The sequence below is a fragment of the Bidens hawaiensis genome, unplaced genomic scaffold (genome assembly GCF_021521415.1).
Source record: "Bidens hawaiensis isolate Kalapana, Puna unplaced genomic scaffold, B.hawaiensis_p1.1 tig00018743_1, whole genome shotgun sequence".
Taxonomy (NCBI): Eukaryota; Viridiplantae; Streptophyta; class Magnoliopsida; order Asterales; family Asteraceae; genus Bidens; species Bidens hawaiensis.
Window position 1 is genome coordinate 23,449 of NW_027492837.1, and position 22,888 is coordinate 46,336.

The window sequence follows — 22,888 nt, forward strand, 5'->3', positions numbered from 1 at the left end:
CGATAGTATTAGTTACTTATAGAAGCAACAAAAACAAGTCTTATGATGGATTGGGAATTAATATGGTTTAAGTACATTATTTGATAAAAACAAAAGATGTTATTAAATTTGTAAATAATATAAATTAGAGGGTATAATAAAATAAAATGACACGACATAACGGTTACAAATCGGTTTAAAAGGATTTTGGAGTCATTTAGGATTTAAACTATTATTATTATTATTATTATGTTTAAGTTTTACATAAATAAGGTAGATATTAATAATATATTCATATAACACGAATACGTAAGAAAAGAGTTGTTTCGAGGTTTGGTTCATCAAAACAATATTTATTTAGATGATATATATGTATAATAATAGTAAAACCCTTTGGAAAATGAAATTAAAAAAAATAAAACACAAAAACCGGGCCTGGGGGATTTGAACCCGCGCCCCAGGCCGGTTCTACGTAACCTGCGTTGGCCATCAGGCCAGCGCCTTGGCTTGTATAATAACTGAAAACGAAACAGTATAAACACATCTAATCTTGTTCTTCCTAATTAAAACCCTAGAAAATAAAATCCATTCAATTGTTTGTTATTGATTCAAATTAAGTTAGGGTTAAGGATTGTTGTTTAAAAACGAGCATAACACAATGTTTAATTACCGTAATAGATGACGAATTGAGGGTGTACGACGAGATGGGTTCCGCAGCTCAAGATATATATCAAAATCGATATTAACGAACTTATATGTTGTTATTAGGTTAGGGTTTTGATTCGCGAGGTTGAGGTGAGTGTGTGTGCAGTTTTAATTGAAATATAAACGTGTTTATATAGAGCTTTAAGAGTAAACTGGTATGTGGTTCGTGATTAACAAGTCATAGCTTTCATTGGCCGTCAATTTCCATATTTACATGACGATTGAACGTGTAATAGGTGCATTGACGCGTAAGGATGATCAATTACGTGATTCCCGGCTGATTTTATGGATCTGAAGTCACAAAGGGGGGGGTCAGCTTTTACGTGAAGAAGAAAGGAAAGGAGGGAGGTTAAAAAGTTATTTGCATGTTGGTCCCTGGTGTATGGTAGTGGGTGCAATAGTTGATCAATGTTGGCTAAGGGTTGTTTTTGTACAATCTTATAACTAAAATCAAATAAATAAATAGTAATAAAATTTAAACGAGTCGGGTTTTCGGGTCTGAAAATTGACGAATGTTACAGTATTCACAACTTTTTGAAAATTTCGTCCCGAAATTATAGAAAAGCCATTACATAACGAATGAAGTAAGAGTCTAAGAAAGAAAGAAAAAAAAGTTTTTTTTATACATAGTAACACAAAACTTCGAATGGCCCGTTTAACGCTACAAATGGAAGATATGATAAGGACACTTATATATAGGATGTACCAGCGGCGTATCCACCATGCTCTTATCACATCTATATTTGTACCGTTACCCAAAATCACCCTAGGTTCCGAGTTATGACACACAACCGTATTCACCCTGAGTTCCATGCGAGGATTTCGATAATTATGCATGCACACATAATTATTTAGGTCGTCGCATGATGCACATGGTTCGTCCCGTTGTGCGGTTTGAAAACAAAGGTAAAAGAAAACTAAAAATTGATCAAGAGCAAAAGCAATTAACTAAAAATTGAATTAAATTGATGAACATAATTAACTAGTAAAATACTTAAAAATGACGAAATTGTTGAAGTTAACCATCGAAAGTAATAACAACAAAATGTGATAACGAATTATTCATTCGTTTGCCACGTGTTACACACTTGTTGCCACGTGTAACAAATGTGATAACGAATCAGCTAATTCGTTAATTTAAAAGTAGCGAATCAACTGATTCGTTGCTTTGAAACCTGTGCCAATTCGTCCTATATAGGGAAATATGTTAACCGATTCGTATTCATTCACTGTTTTCATTTCTTCTTCACTAAGAGAAGCTCTCGCAAATTTTTTCCAGAAATTTCGACCCTCATTATATTTGTTTTTGTCATCATCTATTCACCGTAAGGTAATAAGAATCAAAACGTGATAAATTTCATCAGTTTTAATCACCGATTAATGGGTTTATTAATCGACTATCTATGTCGGGTTTAACTTATTAATATAAACCTTGACAACCTATGTTATACCAATGTTCTGTCAAAATGAGTATATGTGTTGGTTCTCGAGATGATTCCGAGTTGATTTAAGGTTATTGTAGATCATTATATCGTCATACATGTTTCATATTGGATCTGAATTGCATGTTTGACTTTCAAGATCATCTTAATTTTGACCTTGACCTCTGATTTGTCAAAGTTCATAACTTATTGGTGACAATTCGTTTCTTTGTAACGAATTGAATCTCATTCGTGTTTAATTAGTCATGATGACATAACGAATTAACTCCTTCGTGAATTATATAACGAATTACTTCACCTTCGTTCTTGAATTCGTTATGTCTACAAAGTTAATTCGTTATAACTAGTTCGTGGTTTTGTATAAATAACAAGCTAGGTAATTCGTTATCACGAAGTATCTGATTCGTTATAACGAATCAGTAAGCTTAACGAATCATACTTAGACTTATTTTGAATTTTCAAAATTAATTATATATTATTTGTTACTTACTTTTGAGTTTATATATTTTCAGTTATGGCTGACAAGAATGTTCAGGATCCTCTTGCAGTTGAATAACAAACGGTACAACAACAACAAGTACATGACCTTCCTTTGTTACTGTTCGACAAAAAGCATAATGTCTGTGCTTTTGTCGGAACATATTTTGCAGACGGGGACATATCTGGAGACTTGTTGGCGTTTATTAGACGTTCTCGTATACATTTTGTTGCCACTGCTAAGCCGACTGTTCATTTCAGCATTATCCGACAATTCTGGAACTCAGCATGTTACATTGAGTCCGAGAACCACATTGTGGCTGAAGTCAACGGGCAGCCTATCATTATTACTCTCGGGGTGATCAGACGGGTGTTGCAGTTTGGGGATAATATGGACAACCCTAGTGAGTTTGATAAGGAGTTGATTCAGGGGTTATTCGATCGTGTGTTCTACACGGGTGATCTTGATAAGTCTATGTATAACAAGGAGTACTTGTGTCCCACATACAAGTATTTATTACACGTCCTCATTCATTGCCTTGGTGGACGAAAATGTGGCTTTGACGAGTGCCGGATTATGCTCCAATCGGCATTCGTCGCGTTGATCTTGAACAAGCCATTCAACTTCTCGGAAATGATCTTCTATCATCTCAAAGAGAATTGCCTTGTCAAGAATCGACGTGGTAAATTTCTAATGTATCCCCGATTTATTCAGTTGATCGTTCAAGACCTAATTCCAAATTTGGTGATTGATCGAACTTTGGTGGATGATGTGCTCAAGTTGGAACATATGACAACTGATACTGTCAAGCGGATGAAGTCATACAGGCAAGATCCTCATCCAAAGACCAAACGCTTGATTGGTCACTTATCTGATCCAACATACGAATGTCCTTCTAATGATCGCTGGATCCACGATGATTCGGATTCCGAGCGTGAAGAGGGTCCAGGTAGGAACGACGATGGTAATGATGATGGTGACGATGGTGATGAAGATAGAGATGATACTCAACGACGTGCTGAATTTGAGACAATTATTGTTCAATCTGCTCAATGGAAGCGGAAAGGGAAAGAGGTGGCTACTGATGCACAATCTAAACGTCGTGTGACTCAAGGTGCTGGAGTGTCATTTGGACCTCAGGTTCCAAGGTCGCCTGTTCCTCAAAGGCCGGTGGTGCAGCTTACTACTAGCACTCCGGAATTGACATTGACGACTTCACTTACTTCGGATCCTAGGCTTGATATGATTCCTTAATCCGTCTTATCTACATTACCAAGGTATGCTGCTACATCGGTGGTTTGACTATGATGCGGGACATTTCATTCATGAGGCTTAATCATTCTCAAGGTCCTGTGCAGCCGATCCCTCCATCTTTTTCCAGGAAAATCAAATGAACATGCTCTTGAGTTTGATTCATCTTTATGAGAATCAAATGGCGGCCGATCGTCAAGATCAAGAGCATATGTTAAGAAATCAAAGGCGTTTGATGGGATTTATCTCGTATTGTCAAAAAGAGACAAAGGAGCTGCGTGAGATTGTCACGTGCAGGGGGTGAAAATCAAGGAACAAGAGGATCTTATTCTGCAGCTTACATGCAAAGAAGATGAATTAAAGAAGCTAAAGAATGACGATGAAGATTCTGATACGTCGGGTACCAGAGGTAGTGAGCCGAAACAAGCTCACGGTTCATCCTTTCGTGCTGGAACGAGTGGTGTTGGTAATTTGGATAAACAGGTGGTTGTTTATCATGACTCGACAAATGTACAAGCAATCGAGTCGTTAAAGGCAAATATTGTCATATTTATGGATAATATAGGGGTGGTGGGGAGTATGGTGAATGCAGATGAGATTGAGGAGGGACAGTTTGTTAATAGGTCCCTAACACGTGAGCAGATTTTGATACTGTTGGGTTTGAATGATGAAGAGCTTAATGCTTTGGAAGTTGAGGATGACGTGGAGGTAATAAACGATGAAGAAGTCTTACAGGATCAGACGTTTCCTGAGATGCACACGTCTTTTGTTTATGAAGATGAAGAGATCGAGATAGAAGATGTGACCACAGAGGAATACCCCGACCTTTATCAACGATCCAATGTTGAAGAGAATATTCCAACCTTGAACGAGGTAAATGTCAAAGCTGCTAAAGATCATCTAGAAAAGGTCTCAAAGGGCAAGGAAAAGAAGTTTGATTGGAATCCTGATCCGTCGATTGCTGATATTTAGGAATGGTTTAAGTATCGGTGCAAACGAGCATGTAAGATTATTGAGGCATACATGTACGTGGATGAAGAGCAGAAACAGGATGCGATCGCACGTGCTAAAGCCAATAAGAAAACAACCTTTAAAGTCGTGTCGACTATTAAAGGTGATATCGTTTCCTGGCTTTAAGATTCTGAACTTAAGGTGTGCATCATCAAGTGGGAGAATGATGTTCAATACTATGAAAATATCACTGACGTTCTCTCACTACCGCGTTGGGATGTTCGTACCCTCGCGAGTCGACCTTTCATCAACCGCGGTGGAAATCTTCGAGCAGAATGGTTTCATCAACATTTGCTCTTTGAGGTAAACCGCAGGTTTAAGTTCTTTAAGCCGCAGATTCCGATCCGTAAGCGTATTGACAAGATTGATCCTCATACGAGATAGAGGATGCTCGTGCTTAAGGTAAAACCACCGAAAACGATGAAGTATGTAACGGTGAAGACTTTCCCGCAAGGTCTTCACCTAACTTTTAACCGTTGGTACTACGATAATCATACTGGTGGTTTGAAGACTAACTTTATCAGAGTTATCGATCCAATGTGGCTCATTAACTTATCAGAGACTGACAATGACGTGCTGTTTGTAAATAAGATATTGATTGAGCGCCAGGAAGACTATGACCGAGCTTTGCAATTCCAGCGTGTCGTACGTGTATGTCACGAGTTCGGGATTCATAGTTGTCGTGATTGGGTGACAAAGCGTTTCATGTAAAGTAAAGACAAAGAGCTCAAGATGAGGGGGTGTTTGTTAGTGCATAATTTTTTCTTCTCGAGTCTTTGTAATTATCACATGTAATTTATAAATATTTTAATAGTAAGGGCATTTATGTGATTTACTTGAGTTCGTTTATGTAAGACTAATTCGTTAAGGATGTTTAACGAATGGACTGCTAGTTCATTATGTATGTTCCCATTCATCATGGAATGTTGACGTATGGGGCATAACGAATCAAAGATTCGTTATGCTTTCCTTTATGTGTCTGTAAGTTAACAAACTGGATACAATTCGTTATGGGTTGTGTAACGAATTGGTTCCATCGTCTATTTATAGGGGTTCATACCCTGTTAATGTTAAGCTTTGATTACTGAGTAACGAACCTCTGCCCAGATTCTCTCTCGATCAATACTTCACTTAACCTATTACTAATACACATATCTAATAACTAATATATATATATATATATATATATATCTAATTAAGTGTATAATTATGAACTAGATCCGTTTAAGGGATTAGATCTTTTTAGGTAATCGATGTCGTATTGATAGATTTAAGGTGTTTACATACTTTAATCATGTGTATGTTATATTCATCTCCTTTGATGTTTATAAATATATTTATCATGAGCTAAAACTCCATTTACCATCTAATTTCTATGAAGAATCTTTGTTTTACTTGATTATTATATTAAATATGTGATTTAGTTTTAGAAAAGAACATGGTTATTTTGCAATTATCCTTTGATGAGAAATGTTTTCACACTAACTCAACAAATCAAGATTGATGATTAACACTCATTCATGATTCACTCATGTTCTTGGAGACTAGAAATGGTAAAATGAATATCTTTATATCTTATATAAGATAAAATATGGATCCTTATATTATACTTAGAAATAATGAGATATAAGCTATGATCTATTTTTCTAATTTTGATAATTCTGAAATAACATTGTTAACGTGAGTTCTTAGGTTATCATACTAGTTAAAGAAATCACATGTTAAAGGAATGTGTAATTATATTCTACTTAAATCAAGGGGAGGTTGTGTGTCTAAACTATAGCCACCCGAAGTTGTTAGAATTGGTATTTGAGAAATTGAAGTCAATCCTAATCTTTATACTTTACTAAAACCACTTGCTTACTTAAATTGACATTCTCGTGGTATACATGAAGTTATGCATGCTACTTTCTTTTATGTCATAGGGTAGTTCACTTAGAAATGAAGGGCGATTCTATCATATATTATTTTAGAAAGTTTATCACATATTTACTTTATAATCATCAAGGAAGAATGAAATGGATTTCTTATTTTAGATGGTAATCTTCATATAATTTATTTACTCATTTAGAATTTCTCTTGTTGTTCACCTATACTATATATATATATTATATATTTATATATATTATTTTAAAAAAAGTTTAGAAATCACCCTAAAATGATTATCTTCTCCAATTAAATTAAAATGAAGACTTATTATTAGAAATATTTTTGTCCACAGATCGAATTTTGATTCTTACCAATACTATTCTACATATACGATAGGTACACTTGCCTATTTTGTGTGTGTGGTTAGTCTTAGTATAACTCACTTTTATAACTTTAAAACACGATCTTGTGCGAAAACTAAATCCATCATATTTTACGACACAATCACCACACATCAGTACGCTTCCTTGTTGAGAATCAACCATTAGATCACGGCGATGTGTTCGACTATGAGATCGATTGAAGACTAGAGCTAACAGACTAAATACTAAATACTAGAGGGAGATTGTAGGGTCCCCTTTTGTTTATTAGACTTTTGTATTTACTCATGCTATAAACGTTGTACCTTAGTTAGCTCGCCTGTTTGTTTTCTTGTATGTTTGGGCCCGAGGCCATGTAAACAAAGCCCATTGGGCCGAAATAATATTAGAATGGTGCATGAGATCATACACTATAAATTGGGCCGAAATAATATTAGAATGGTGCATGAGATCATACACTATAAATAGTGTATGCCTCTCATGCAAACAAAACCTTTTGAAAAACAATCTTATTCATACTCACCAACTCTCTCCCTCTCTTACTTTCTTTTTTTCCATTTCGGGTAAATAATAACCAAACAAGATCCGAGATCTCAGTTCCTCACTAGTTATTTCCGCTAATAGTGTTGAGATTGATCCAAGTAGACTAGTGTTGTGTTGTTTGATCCATCAATAAGACCAACAAGTATTTTATGTTTTTCAATTTCATAGTCTCAAATGAAAGTATAGAATGTCTTAGTTGCGTTGAACGGTTCGGGTCAGGTTAGGTTCATCACATAAAAAAAACGACGCAATAATACAAAAAGACATTGTATTTAATTTACCAACATAATTTGTTTGTTGAGAATCATGCTCGGTTGGTTGACATGGACATCTACGTAGATATGCACGTTTAATCTCATCGTTTGACTTGGGTGATAAGATGAAATTAGTTTTTTTCCAGGAAGGATACCATGGAAGATCATTCAAATCTACTTTCGAAATCTAACTAACAGTCTAACGGCTTGAAGAGGATGACCCAAGTCAGCGGTGTACGAAAGCGGATATGTGAATTCCGGATATTAAAAAATTATGGATAGTGAATAGTACAAGCATGGGCATGTAAACATAACCTTTTGAAAATATTCAAACTCTTTCTCTCTCAACCTTATCCTTTCACCAACTCTAAATTTACCAAAAATAGTAAAATAACAAAACACACAAGATCCGAGATCCTTGTTGTTATAGGTGATTTACGTTAGCCTATAACAAGGATTGATCCAAGAACAAGTTGTGAGATCCATTCTAAGGACCTACAATTGGTATCATAGATTTCGGCTCTACTAGTTGAGGTTCTTGGGTTAAGACCTTGAATTTTGGTATTGTTTAGTATTCAGAGGATGGAGAACACTTGAAGACCCATTTGTTGGGAACCATAGAGAGGATACTTTCTACTTGATTACATCAACATATTATTCTTCCCATTCCTTTTCTTTTCAAGAACAATGCAATATCGGGTGCGAGGCCATCTCCGGCAGTATACATACTATTCCGGTTGTTATACTATGGGAGATAAGTGACTCTTTAGTAGAGACCCGAAATCTGTTTTAAGGGAAGTGTATTGAATGCGTGCCTCAACCACCCTCAATATATATTTTTTTGTTCATCTTTTGTTGTAGTCAACGGAGTTAGCAAACTAAGAAGAATGTGAAGATACTCAACGAGTGTAAGACTTGATTCGAGAAGTTTTTGTTGAAGTCCTCACCAAAGACATCAACATGAATCTTTATATTAATATAAAGGGCAAAGTTAAAATACAAATAGAGACAAAAATAAGAAGCGTGAGAAAGATTTATGACCACACAAAAAACCCTTAAAAATAAATTTAGAAAAGATAATAAAAAAATCATAACTCAAAATATAAATTAAAAAAAAATTAAGAAACTGAAATGTTTCCGTCATCATTCCCGTTAAAAAAATAAAAAAAAAGTTGACGAAAAGACACGATGACGAAAATGAGTCAAAGACACAATTATAACTAAAAAAGACAATAGATCGCTAAATATAACACAGTGTCGAACAAAATATAGCACAATGCTGAGTAATGTAACACAATATAAAGAAAAAAGATACAATGTAAAGGAAAAAAGACATAATCAATGACGAAAATAAACTCAAAACACAATGATAAACAAAAAGACACGACTTTTATCACTTACAGTTGTGTGTGTGAGTGCGTGTGTTTTTTATGAGAACGAGAAAGACGGTGAAAATATTTTTATGCTTTTACTTTTTTCATTTTTTATTAAATTTTTAGTTAGATTTTTTTATCTATTTTTTTAAAAAAAAAATTTTAAGGTTTTTTTTGTATGGCTACAAATTCTTCTCATCCTTCTAATATTTGTTCCCCTTTTGTAGAATAATCAATCAATCAATCAATCATACTCAGTGAAATCTCAGCAATAGCAAAGCTACAAGTAGCGTCTAGGGAGGGTGGGACATAGGCACACTGTACCTTTATCCAATGGGATAGAGATGTGGCTTTCAGGAAGACCCTCAGCTCAAATAATCATATGTATGAGAGAATATAAGTGGGCATGAAAGTTTAACGGTATTAATTATAATTAGTATAATTGATAATAATAACACGTAAAAATAATAAAAGTAATCTTCCTATTCTAATAAAATAAAATGTCTGGGACACGTGGCGGCTGGAGAATGCATCTCCCGCTCATTTACATACGGGTCGGGTTATGTTAAACGGATTTGATACCCACTTCAAATGGATCTTATATATAGTATGATATTATTCTCTCTCTAACCTAAAAAACTCAGAACCCTCATCGCTCTCCTAGGGTTTCTAACAATATCGATCTGCTATTGACTTTCATACTAGCAAAATTAATGAAAGGTATGTATTTCAGTTTCAATTTTGTTTCGACTTAATGGTATTTATTAGATTTAGGGTTGTAATTGAACCAAACTAAACAAGAAAACAGTTCACTAACACCTAACTGAACGATATGTATCAGTTTGGTCCGGCTATCAAGTCAATGCTGGTGTTTGTATTAACATTCATATGTCAATTTACATGTAAATTAAATCACATATAAGTTTTAACATTCTATTTTGATTAATCAAAATAATTGTTCCCGTGTATAATGTATATTGGAGTCAGCTTTGATTTAACTCCATTAATATAATTGTTTTAACTAATTAGGAGAAAGTCACATACCTTCAAAATCCATGTAAGTAGAATAATTTATCACTCACATGTCAAAATCCTTCAACAACTGAACTAAGCAGACATAAATTTGGTTTTGTTGAATAAATAAATGTTTGAGTTGTTCTTAATTTCAGTTTATTGTGACAGTTTGGTAGATGTTGCTGCTGAAGATTGAACGGGACTTAACCCAACCAACCATATCTAATCTTACTCAACCATGATATGTTGGTTTAAGGTTCCAGAATGCACAGAGAAGCTTTCAAATGTTGGGATTAATATTTGGTGTTAACCGATGATAAGATGGAGATTGCAATAAATGTAGGGTATAATCAAAAAATTATTTTACTTCAATATTTGTTTTAGCTTCAATCATTGACTTTTATCTTTGAGTTTTACAAGAATGTGTGCCAGTTACTAACACAAGGAATGAACCAGATTGTGATCACATTAGATTCTCCTGATATTAAAGCCCTTGAATAACAAAGAGATCGGAATGTCATTGAGTTTTTCTATAAATTTATTAAAAAAATTAATTAATAATTGTCATACTCACTTAAAAAATGCTTTAGAAATTTGTTTTTTTGTAGGTATCTAGAGAGTTGAGAGAGCATAACGAAGCAGTTGGAACTTGGAAGAAGGAAGATCACAAATTGATTGAGCTAAAAATATAGTAGCTCAATTTCGTTTGCTTTAATAGTTGATGGTAGATCTTTAGCTTTTGCTCTTGAATGCTTATTATTAAATGTCAATTGAGTGTTCATCAGTCATTTGTTGTTTTCTTCCTCTAAACAAAAAGCTCTTTTAAGTATTTTTTTTAAACATTATTTATCTTTTATTTGATGGACTTCATGTTAACGCAAACTTACGTAACTTTTTAATCAACGCAGGTTACTAAGATGGTAAAAGAAGGAACAAGAAACACAACATTAGCAATCTGTGATGGGGCAAAAAGTTCAGGAAGCTGATATCGGAGTTGGAATTAGCTGTGCATAAGGAACACAGGTTTCTTTTTAAATCGTTTTCTTCAATTACAAATTATGGGTTTTTGGTAATTTATGTAACTGATAATTAAAATGCAGGCTATGATGGTAAGTGATTTTGCAATTGCTAAAATGGTAAAAACATATTTCCGTTATCTTATTCTCTTTCATTATTATGTAACATAAGTAAAACTTTAGGAAATTTTGTTTTTTTTGTTTTTTTTTGTATGCATATATGTTACTTCTATAAAAACATTGCTTTTGGGTTCACACTTTTTTGGTTTGAGGTCCATGCTTCTATCTCGGGCCAGCCGTTTGCAATGATTGGTACATGTTTTTTACAATGTTTTCTTCACCTCACTTCCCGTAATTGGTTTGGGTGTTTTTGATCAAGACGTGTCTGCACGACTCTATCTAAAGGTAAGACTTTTAACGGTTTCATTACCACTTATCATGTTTTGCTACATTATTCAAAATCACATACTTTAACAACAATTATTACAAATTGTTTTAGGCCATTGAATACATTTTAATTGGATCCTTTTATATGAAATGAATACCCGTAGTTTTAGTACATTTTGTTATGTGTTCACGAAAATGGAACGGAAGTTGAATGCTACTGTTTATGAGACTTTGCGAACAGTTAAAGACCGGTGCAGATCGTTGAAAACATGAACATTATGCAAAACTTTGTTATAAACATAGCATAGATAGAAGTACAAATGTAATACAATTTTTCACATACAATATGTATATGTTGGTTAACTTCATTTCCTCTTTTATTATTTGAATCATTTCGTGTGTTACACGGGTTCAAAAGCTAGTACATGTATAGACAATAATATATAAATATATAAAAAGCAAATAACATAATGGTGTGTGACCAAATATAAATTGTACTTTATTTATTTCCATTTTTGTATTTGTCATGTATAACGAGAGCATTGTTATACTTATTTTTATTTAATTATTTTTAAATAATATTGTGACCCATGCCCTGCAACAACCTAATTATACCATGAATCATAATACACTCCTAACAGTCATTTTAACTCAATTTTATCTATTATATACAACTATGGAAGGTGGGGATGAGATCATGACCTTATTAGCTTAGACTATATAACTTGGTAGAAGATTGAAATAACAGTCTTTGGTTTTTTGGATGGTAAATATTTACCAAAATAGGGAGTTTGAAACTTATTTACCAGAATATGTGATTTTATAAAGGTTTGTCTTTTTCACAAATAATCTTATTGGGTAAAATTAATGTCTATTAAAAAACTTTATTGAAGATAGAAAAAGAAAGAATAAATTGAAAGATAATAAAATTAACATTTTTAATTAAATTTTTCTTCCTAGTTTCTTGAAAATAATTGAGAAAATGTTTATAAAAATTTCTGTACATAACAAAAAAACATAATTGTGCTTAAAACTAAAATACAACATAAAAAAATTAATATTAGCGAAGCCATGATATAGCCAAATAACGACATTAATATATTTTATTTAAAATGCTCCTTACGTAGTACAAATTATTTTTTCTTTTATAAATATATTTTCATCATTATGTGTAAAAGTTACTTCCGTTTGTTAAATATTTAAAAATAGTAGAACACATAGTTGTGTTTAACTTTTTCTTCTCAACATTCCGATATAATTTTTGTTAAGAACAAATTTGTATATGAGTATTGGTAACGTAGTATTGTGACAAACCAAAACGATTCCGACCAAACAACATGAGTATTGTTTTGTTGAAACGGTATAGTTCAACAATTTTTTATAATATAGTATGTTTTTCGATTGCCGGTATCGTATTAGTACGGATGTTGATCCGAACATCATTTGATTAAGCAACGTCGATATTGGTATCAATATTTCAAATTCCCCATTTTGGTAAATATTTATTCCTTCCACCCCATTTTGGTAAAAACTCTCTGCAAAAACCAAATTATACTATGAATCATAATACACTCCTAGCAGTCATTTTAACTCAATTTTATCTATTATATACAACTATGCAAGGTAGGGATGAGATCATGATCTTATTAGCTTGGACTATAACTTGGTGGAAGATTGAAATAACAATCTTTGGTTTTTAGGATGATATTTAGTGTTCTCAAAAAAAGGAACAAAAGGCAATGGATCTAAGATTGTTGTTTCGGAGGTTTCGCATGGCACCAAGTATTTTCAAGATGATGAACAAAGTATAATGACTGTCGAAAAAGATTTATTTATGCAGTGTTGTTTCTCATTCTAACTAGAGCTTGTTTATCTCAGGTGACGGGTCTATCAAGGGGTTCTTCATCTCTAAATCCTAATTGATGCCCATGATGATTCTCTATATGGTGACAACTGGGTCAATCTATGCTTTAAGGTATTTGATTTAGGGATAAATCTAATAAAATGAATGACTATTTAACGACTCTTTCCAGTTAGTTGATTTCATACAAGCATAACAAGTTTAGATTTATCATCTCTCATCATTTTTATAAGGTATTCGATTGTCAATTACAATTAGTCTATTTGGATTTCATTTTCCCGATTGCTTCAACTATGCATTTATTATGCTATCATAATGATGGTAGTGATGATTATTAATTGTTGTTTTTTTGGTTGTTCCTGTCAGTTTTGGGTATTAACATATATGATGGTAGCTTGGAAAATTTTTACATTACAGTTTGAGGCACACCAAGTGTTCGATAAAATGCCACAATGATTAAAGTATGAGATTTAAATAAAAAATGTGACATTAAACATATATACGTATGAATATGGTAAAAATCATGTTGTTTAATATGAGGATTGAATTTAATTGCCTTACCTAACGCATTGTTTTACACCAATTCACTACTTTGTGTATTACACCCAAATCAATGAAAACTGAACCCTATATGCAGAATGTTAATTCTATACTTTTTGCCAAAAAGCATTACTCTTTGTGTGTGGATAAAAAGGTAATTATTATCTTTATCAATGAGTTCCCCTCAAGATTTCATACCATTATATCTTAAATATTTATGCCACAAGTTTCTTAATTTGTACTGGAATGACTGAATGTGTGTTTGGTTTTATATCTATAAGAGTATCAACCTATGACATTTTTTGTTTGCTTTTTTGTTTTGATTATTGGATTCATTGTGTTTGATGAACGATTTCCACTCCGGTATTCGTCTCCATTGTTCATCAACCTGGTAAGTTTTCTATTTGGTTTGTTGTGATTGTATCTATTATTTATATATTACCTTTACGATTGATGTTTTATGTTGGGCATTTTATATGTAATTCTGTTACTTTCAATATATTAATATTCATTTTCTCTTTTGCAAATCACGACATTCAAACCATCTCTATCAAGAATGAGTCATTGTCGTTGAACTCAAACATGCTTTGGGTGGTGCTATTCCTGGTGACTATTTAAATATGAATCAAGTTACATTGTTTTTAATTTTGTAATGGTGATTTATTATGTAATTTTTTTAATTTGAAGGGCCTTGCTATTACTATTTACTAGAATACTATTGACTTCTTAAAGCTTTAAATCTCTGGTCAAGTTCTAATTTTTTTATTATATACTTTTAATGAATCAATTTCTTTTATTATTAATAAGGTTTTGGATATAAGTCTATAACTAAAAGCTCATGTTTTGAATTTGATGAAATGTCCAACAACATAATGAGGATCACACTAGTAGCTGTTGTTATTCCAACAACACTTTTAGTTGATATGAGAGCACAGTAAGTTTTATTGTGAGAACTTTTTTTTATATATAAATTTGTGCTTGCTTATTTAACTAAACTTGGTAAAGTTTGTGGGTTTGGGTGACAAGTCTAAACAGGTTAGAACGAATTCCGAGTAAAATAAGTTCATGTCAAAAACAGGCAAATTTTTTTAATATTTGATTTGGGTCAAAAATGCACTCTAAGTCAAATTAGTTCGGACCAAAACAGGTCGTTTGTAAAAGAGTTTCAATTTGGTGAGGGTCAGGGTCGGGTCATAACAGTTTCTGACTAAAATAAGTTCATGTCAAACTGGTCGTTTTAAAAAAATGCCAACTTGGTTTGTGATTTTTAAGCTACATCATTCGTTATTATTAACCATTTGGTGAATTGCACTTTGCTTTTGCATTTCTTCTTTTATCATGAGTTAATATACTAATTAATATATGTTTATGTATTAATGTAAGGACTGCTAGGATGAAGAAAGTTGCATATTTTAATACATGAATGTTTTGTTTTATCATCATTTGCATTATTATACACATAGGTTGATAAATTATTAATTGAAGTCATAGGAGGCGGGGGCATTTTGGCAATATTTTTGTTAGTTTTGATTGCGGGTCAATCTGATAATATTGCTCGTGCAAATTTTTTTTTTAATTTAGGGATAAATCTGGCTTCATCATATATATTTACTATTTGAACATTTGCTATCCTGTATATTTTTTAGAGGGGTATATATTTCAATTATGTTAAAATTAAATTTATAGATAATGTGATTATAATGGCAGGTAAAGTTATTATATTGTTTTTAAATTTTTTTAGGATAACATGAATTGAATTTATCTCATTTAATAACTTCCAATTCAATTTTTAAATATCTCTCTCCATATATTTATCTCATTATTTATCTCTGTAAGTTAGAATTTTACGTATCCTACTTAAATAAATACTAGATTCAACACAATTGCATTTACACATAGCAACACCAACAAAATGGACGATGATGTCCAGATTACCATGCTCAACAAACTTGACGTGTCAACTGATGTTTTCAATGTGAAGGTGCGTACTATAAGGTTGTGGAAGTATATGAACTATAACGATCATGGTGAAGTTTACTCTGTTGAGATGGTTTTAATGTATGAAGAGGTAATTTATTATGTATTGTTTAAACACACATTTTGAATACTTCCGTTTATATTCAATACTAGGTTTAACCCGTGTACTACACGGAGCTGAGAATTAAAAAATAATCAATGTGAGAACTTCATTATCATATTATCTCCTCATTTTAAATTTATAAAGTTATTATACATTATATCATTAAGTCATAAACTATCATTTTCAACTTTTTAAAATTAAGGCAAAATTATGCATTCAGTAAACAATTTGTTCAAAACCATCAAACCACAACCAACTAAACTGAACCATAAAACCGTCAAAACCAGCCCAATTGATGATCAAGAAATATGGTGAAAATAATCACACACACGAAAAAAAAGGTGTTGTCTTCTAACCATGTAGTCTTAAAAATACATAAATAACCACATAGTCTTACAAACAAAAATAGTGTAGACAATAAGAGAAATTCAAAGCTAAACAATTAATACCCATTTGGCATGCCATGTCGTCAACTTCTTTCAAAGAGAGCCTAGCAATATCCCATTCTCCATTACGCTAAATGTAGAGAACTAAACATCACTAAAACATGCTAGCTTGTCAATGTTGTAGCTTAGATAGCAAAGAATCACCAACAAAAGTCAAACTTCAGTAATATTAATTAAACCGAAAAAATATACACCCAGTTCATCATTAATCAAGAAACCCAACACATGCAAAGCTAACAAAAATCATTATAAATCAAACACATTCTTATTTTAGGTTACCCGTGGCAACAAAAATGTCAAAGCATACATTAAAAATGGAAAGACCACCCACCAAAATCAAGTTTTATTCAGGAGTAACAATGATAAACGACGCCATAGATTTGTAGAGAAACTTGTTTTAATTCGGTTCCAAGCTCTTGCCCGATCTTATATTTACACCACAAAACACATTATCATAGATTTAAAGTAATGAAATGAAAACTTTGTGAGTTTAGAAGAATATGATGAATATGCTAAGTAATTTCAAATTACATAAATATAAATGGGCCGTTTCCGTTTATGATTTATTTTTAAATGTCAAAAGGGTTATGCAATAATATTTAACTAAATTAAAAAAAAAGTCCAATGGCTTGAAAGTCACCGAGCATGCAGTCTATCTTTTCCATTCCTGGCGAAATAGGTGAGTCACGTCGAATAAGTATCCCAGGTCATACGGTGTTCGGCTCAGATTGGGTTCGGGTCAAAACGGGTCAATTTGAAAACGATTCAATTTGGTTAGGGTCAAAACGGGTTATGTCCAAAATATGTTCAAGTCATAATTGGTCATGGCTAAATTCATTTTAAGGTCATGACCAAAATTTTCAGGTCAAAACAGGCCGTTTTAGAAAAGAAAAAAGAAACAATATTTATTTTAATATGCATATAAGCAAACACCAAGTACCAAAGCAGATCCAACAAAATATAATTCAAAAGGATTTCTATGACCCAAGACATGAAAACATCAAATCTCTTTGTAAGCTAAAATTATGATAACCCAATAATTCAAAAAGATTTCTATGACCCAAGACATGAAAACATCAAATATCTTTGTAAGCTAAAATTATGATAACCCAGTAATATCTTTGGAACATCTACACTGGAAAATGATAAATTTGACACGTTAATTGAAAATGATGTGTGATCTGTTTACTAAAAACAACATTTTGACCCGCTTGCTAAAATTATATATTTTGACCCGTTGACTAAAAATGATAAGTTTGACCCGTTTAATAAAAATGAGAAGTTTGACCCTATCTTACCTTAAGATCTACCTGAATGTAAACATTGGCCCGTTTTGACACAACTCCATTTTGGTCAGAACCAAACCCGATCCATAACCAAAAAGTGACATAGTTGCTACAACATTGTTTCCAATTGTTCCTCAAATTAAAGCGCATTTAACTTTCTTGAAATGTTTACGTGATATGAATGTTGCAGCCATACATGCAAGGCCATGCTCACTAAGACTGGTCCACACAAAGATCAAGGGATTTTTAGTGTGAAAAACTTACCAACAATCTGTGACAAATGATCTTCTGCATGACGAAACGCATCCAGTTCCTTATTTAGCTTGTTTCGCACCCATGATGTTAAATGTATTGATTCTTTTACAATACTTTACGCACGCCTGCGATTTTAAGAAGAATTAAACAAAAAATTAAAATTAAGTTAAATTGAAAACAACCATCATGCAACTACATAAAGGCGTTTTGTAAATAAAATTATGTACAATTAAGTACATAATGAGTTTAATGGTATTTTGGTAACAGAATAATTTGATTGAGCATAAATCAATCAATTTAAAATATTACATATTTAAAATAAATTCCATAACTATGTCAAAAAAAATTATGGAGTTAACATAAATAAGTTGAACCAGGAAGTGATGATACCTGATATAAAGCGGGGGAGATTAGTATCAGCATTATATGATCTGTAACACTTGCAGATAAAATTAAAATCATCATAGAAGATCGATAGCGATCTGGTGGATGCCTTAATCATCATTATATGATCTGCAACACTTCAAACAATCACTTTATCATCATCTTGACTGTTATTTTAAGAAGAAAACAAATTAGTTATTGTATCATCAATCAAGTTATAATAAACAATCCTTTTAAATAACTTTTTTGTTCTTTAGTCATACATGAGATGCTCACCAATTACAACATGAAGACATTCGTTTAAGTAAAACCACATAGAATGTTCACCAATAAAAAAAACAACACGAGTCATTACTTAGCACAATTATCGACAATATGCAAGTTGAATCAAACATGATTAAAAGATTGAAAAATATAAATCAACTTTTTTACAGCAATCAAGAACATAGAAATGAGGAAAATAACAAAAATTTGTAAGTAGCCTGTGATAATTGAAAATGCTTTTATCTACAAATCAATAATTCACATCAACTTTGGAGTTCATATGTATCATATTGGAACTACCGATATAATTTAACAAAAACATATAATAATCAACAATATGAAACAAACTCTAATAAACAATATGGAACAAACTCTAGATCACAAGCTAATGTCACAAGTTAATAATCAATAAAGTCAGAAATACAACAAATCTAAACCAATATATGAAAATTTGCAAAGAAATTTCAAAATACCTGAAGCAATCGAACAATGATGATTGGAAACATGAAGATACTGATTCGTTTTTTAGCATAGATCCACACAAGAAAACGAAGGATAACGATTTAGGGTTTTGAAGATAGTGATTCGTTTGTGAGCATAGATCCACACAGGAATCAAAATCGGCTAAACCTATAATGGTTGTTAAACAACTGTTTAGATATCTATACTGTGATAGAAATCCTCAATTGAAAAATAGAAAACCAACCCCAATACTAATAGCCCCCAATTTGCTAAAGCATTAAATGAACAGAGGCTTCAATTTGAAAATACAAACACAACTTAAATTAAAAAAAAAAGATTAATTTTCAAATCGTAGAATCAAGTATGCCTAAATAAATGAGTAAAGCAACCTAATCGACTGAAACAAATGATTATGAACTTAATCCAAATTAAAAAAAATAACGGCTAAACCTATAATGGCTAAACCTATATATTTAAATTAAACTGTGATAGTAATCGAAGAAAGGCATACCGACCGACATAAAAGTTCCGATTGAATAGTAACGATGGCGAGGAGAGGAAACTGGAAGGTGATTTTGAATATGGTCGGATCTGTGGTGGGAGGCGGGTAACGATGAGACGTGGATGATGGCGAAGATGATGATAAGATGGCGGAATTTGTGGTGGGCTGCAGATACACGATGAAGAAGATGATGAAGACATGTTGATGATGAAGATAAATTTAGGGTTTGGAAAAGATAAAATGAATGTTTTGTGAGATAAAATGGGTTGGATACCCGGTTTGGAAAAGATGTTTTTTGAGAGCGGGAAGTGATGAGGAATAATGTGGTAAGGAGATGACACGTGGCACGAGGGAAGTTTTATTTATTTATTAGTATAGATTAACATCTTTTTTGTTGTTTAAAATATAGGGAAACAAGATGTGGGAAGCATCATTAACGAACATTGGCAAAAAATTAAAAGTTTGATTGAACTTAACTCTACTATTTTAATTAGTAATGTGTTTCTTGCTGAAAATCGTGCTAGCAACAAGTTTATGGGGAATCCTAACAAAGTGTCTTTTAATCATGACACTAACATTATTGAAGTTAAAGATTTCGTGGGAGAACCATATGGTATTACTTTTGTAGTCCACAATTTCGTGGGAGAACCATATGATATGAACAACAATTTGTTTCCACAATTTCAAACAGTTGGGTAGTCAATTATTTTTATTTATAAACTTTTTTTATTCATTTCACTTATGCACTTTAATATCTAATGTGTAAACACGTATCATTGGTCTCTTCACCAGCTCGGAAAAGCCCACGACTTTTCATGGTAAAGGACAGAATCCTACACCTAAAATTACCGTTTATCTTGAAGATTTGAAGTTAGTTTCCTTTTTATTTTTAAATTTTCTTAATTATTTATATAACTTTATTTATTTATATTTTATAAACTAAATGATCTACAGCGCTAATGCTATCAGTGTCACATTCTTTCGGATTATGCTAATAAGATGAAAGATTTTATTTTTAAAAAATCTAGGCAAAACAAACGTTGTCATTATCTTGCAGTTTGGTAGATTCAAGTTCTGGCAAAGTACGTTTTAGTTGTCGTTTATTAATTTAATTTCATATAATTTTTGTTAATTTTTTTTCTAACATAAACATTTTAAACTGTTGGAAACTTTACTAGATAAAACATTGGCTTCAAATAGCTAAGTTAATTCCAAACTTTTCATCGATGAAGACATAATTTCATTTAAGCAAAGGTTTGTTACTATATAAATTAAATGTTTTTTTAATACATAATAGATATATATGAATATATATATATATATTAAGCTTAGTACTATATATGTATAACTGTTCTTTAATATATTTTATTTTTAGGCTGACTCAAAAAACAAATGGACAAACGTTTCAAGTCATAGGACGATTTCTTCATCTGTCAATTGCTCTGTTCAAGATGATTTTCTTATCAAGACTGAATTCAATAACATTTCACAAGTAAATATTAAAAAGTTTTATTATTATTATTATTATTATTATTATTATTATGTTTTACTTTGATTAAAAAACATAATGGTCCATAACTACAATACTTTTTTTATTATTATTACAGGTTAGATCACTTGTCATTCTTGGTACCATTAAGTATGTACCACAAACTCAACAATGGTACTACTTATCTTGCAACACATGTCCAAAAAGGGTTTAAAAGGGCGATATAAAATGCAGCAATGATAGATGCAAAGATAAAGACTTCTCTCCAATCAATAAGTATATAAACAAATAGCTATCAAACCCACCATTCCTAATCAGATTTTGGCATTATAATTTTGTTTTATTTTTTTAATTTTGAAGGTTTAGAATACTTATACGAGTACAATATCCTACTGGCATCATTGATTTGATATTATGAGAAATGGATGCAGTTAAAATCTTGAAAGTTACTGCTCATGATTTCGTGATTTGGTTGACAGATTTATAAAGGTATAATTAATATAACGAAATGACTAATGAATTTAATATATAGGTGTCTTATCTTTTTACTTATTAATCGTTTTTGTTACTGGATGTTGATTCCGAACCATTTCCCGGTGTTTTGAATATTTTATTGGGGAAGAAGTACGCTTTCAAGAAATATAATGTGGATAGACAAGAAAAGTGTTTTGGTATTACCAAATTTTCCAATGATGAGAATATAATTTCCGATCTAGAGAAAAATTTCAACCTAGACCAGGTAAATTTCATTCTTATATAAGTAATCTAATTTAATATTTATAATTAAAATAACCAATTTCTTTATTCTAAACAGAGTGACTTTTCGGACTCGAGATAGCGTTTCTCAAGATACTGTTAATATGAAGGTGCCCTTTCATTGTTTGGACATATTATTTTAATATTTAATCCAACAGAATATTCATTAACAAATTCGTTTGCCGTTTTCTTATACTAGGACTCTTTGTCGTTCACCGGTGATAATACAACACCCGTGTCAATAGGCAACTATGATGTTGTGTCCTCAAGTAATCTAAAGCGTAATTTGGTTGATGTGTATGACGATGATGAGGTGGAACCAAGAAATTCAGGAACAAAAGGACTGCCAAAGTCTTTGAAAGGCGATAAAGAAGATGGTAAGCTTGGAAATCTATTGACTCCAAAAAGGGAAAAATAATCCGTGGGTTAAATTTTAAAGACACTTGTCATTTGCTTTCGGATGTTTGGTTTATTTGTTTTTAAGACAATTGCCATTTGCTTTTGGATTGTTTGGTATGATGGTTTTTAAATTATCACTTTTTATTTTGGATTTTAGATGCTTGGTATGATGGGTTTTAACACAATTATAATATGGTTTTTGGATGTGAAGAAACACTAAGTGAACCCACGGGCAGATTATAGATAATCTGGGGGTTAAGTAATGTTTCCCACGAGGATGAGGTCCAGCAGAGAAGGTTGTTCTTCAGGGGACCTGCAAAACAGACACCGTAAGCTCGTCACTGAGAAGGGGGGGGGGTTCCTCCTTGTGACCACCCTCCGGCGTGAGAATCAGACTAGATTGCTCTGAATATAAGTGTATATTAAGAGATTGCTAGATAAGATTGAGATATCAGATGATCC

General features: G+C 32.2%; 1 long non-coding RNA gene across 1 annotated transcript; it reads left to right on the forward strand.

Annotated features, from left to right (window-relative positions):
- Positions 1-21,925: 21,925 nt before the first annotated feature.
- On the forward strand, positions 21,926-22,447 carry LOC143556788 (uncharacterized). The gene is made up of 3 exons (XR_013139445.1): positions 21,926-22,010; positions 22,086-22,137; positions 22,227-22,447. It is a non-coding gene; the product is annotated as an uncharacterized LOC143556788 (long non-coding RNA).
- The last annotated feature ends 441 nt before the right edge of the window (positions 22,448-22,888 follow it).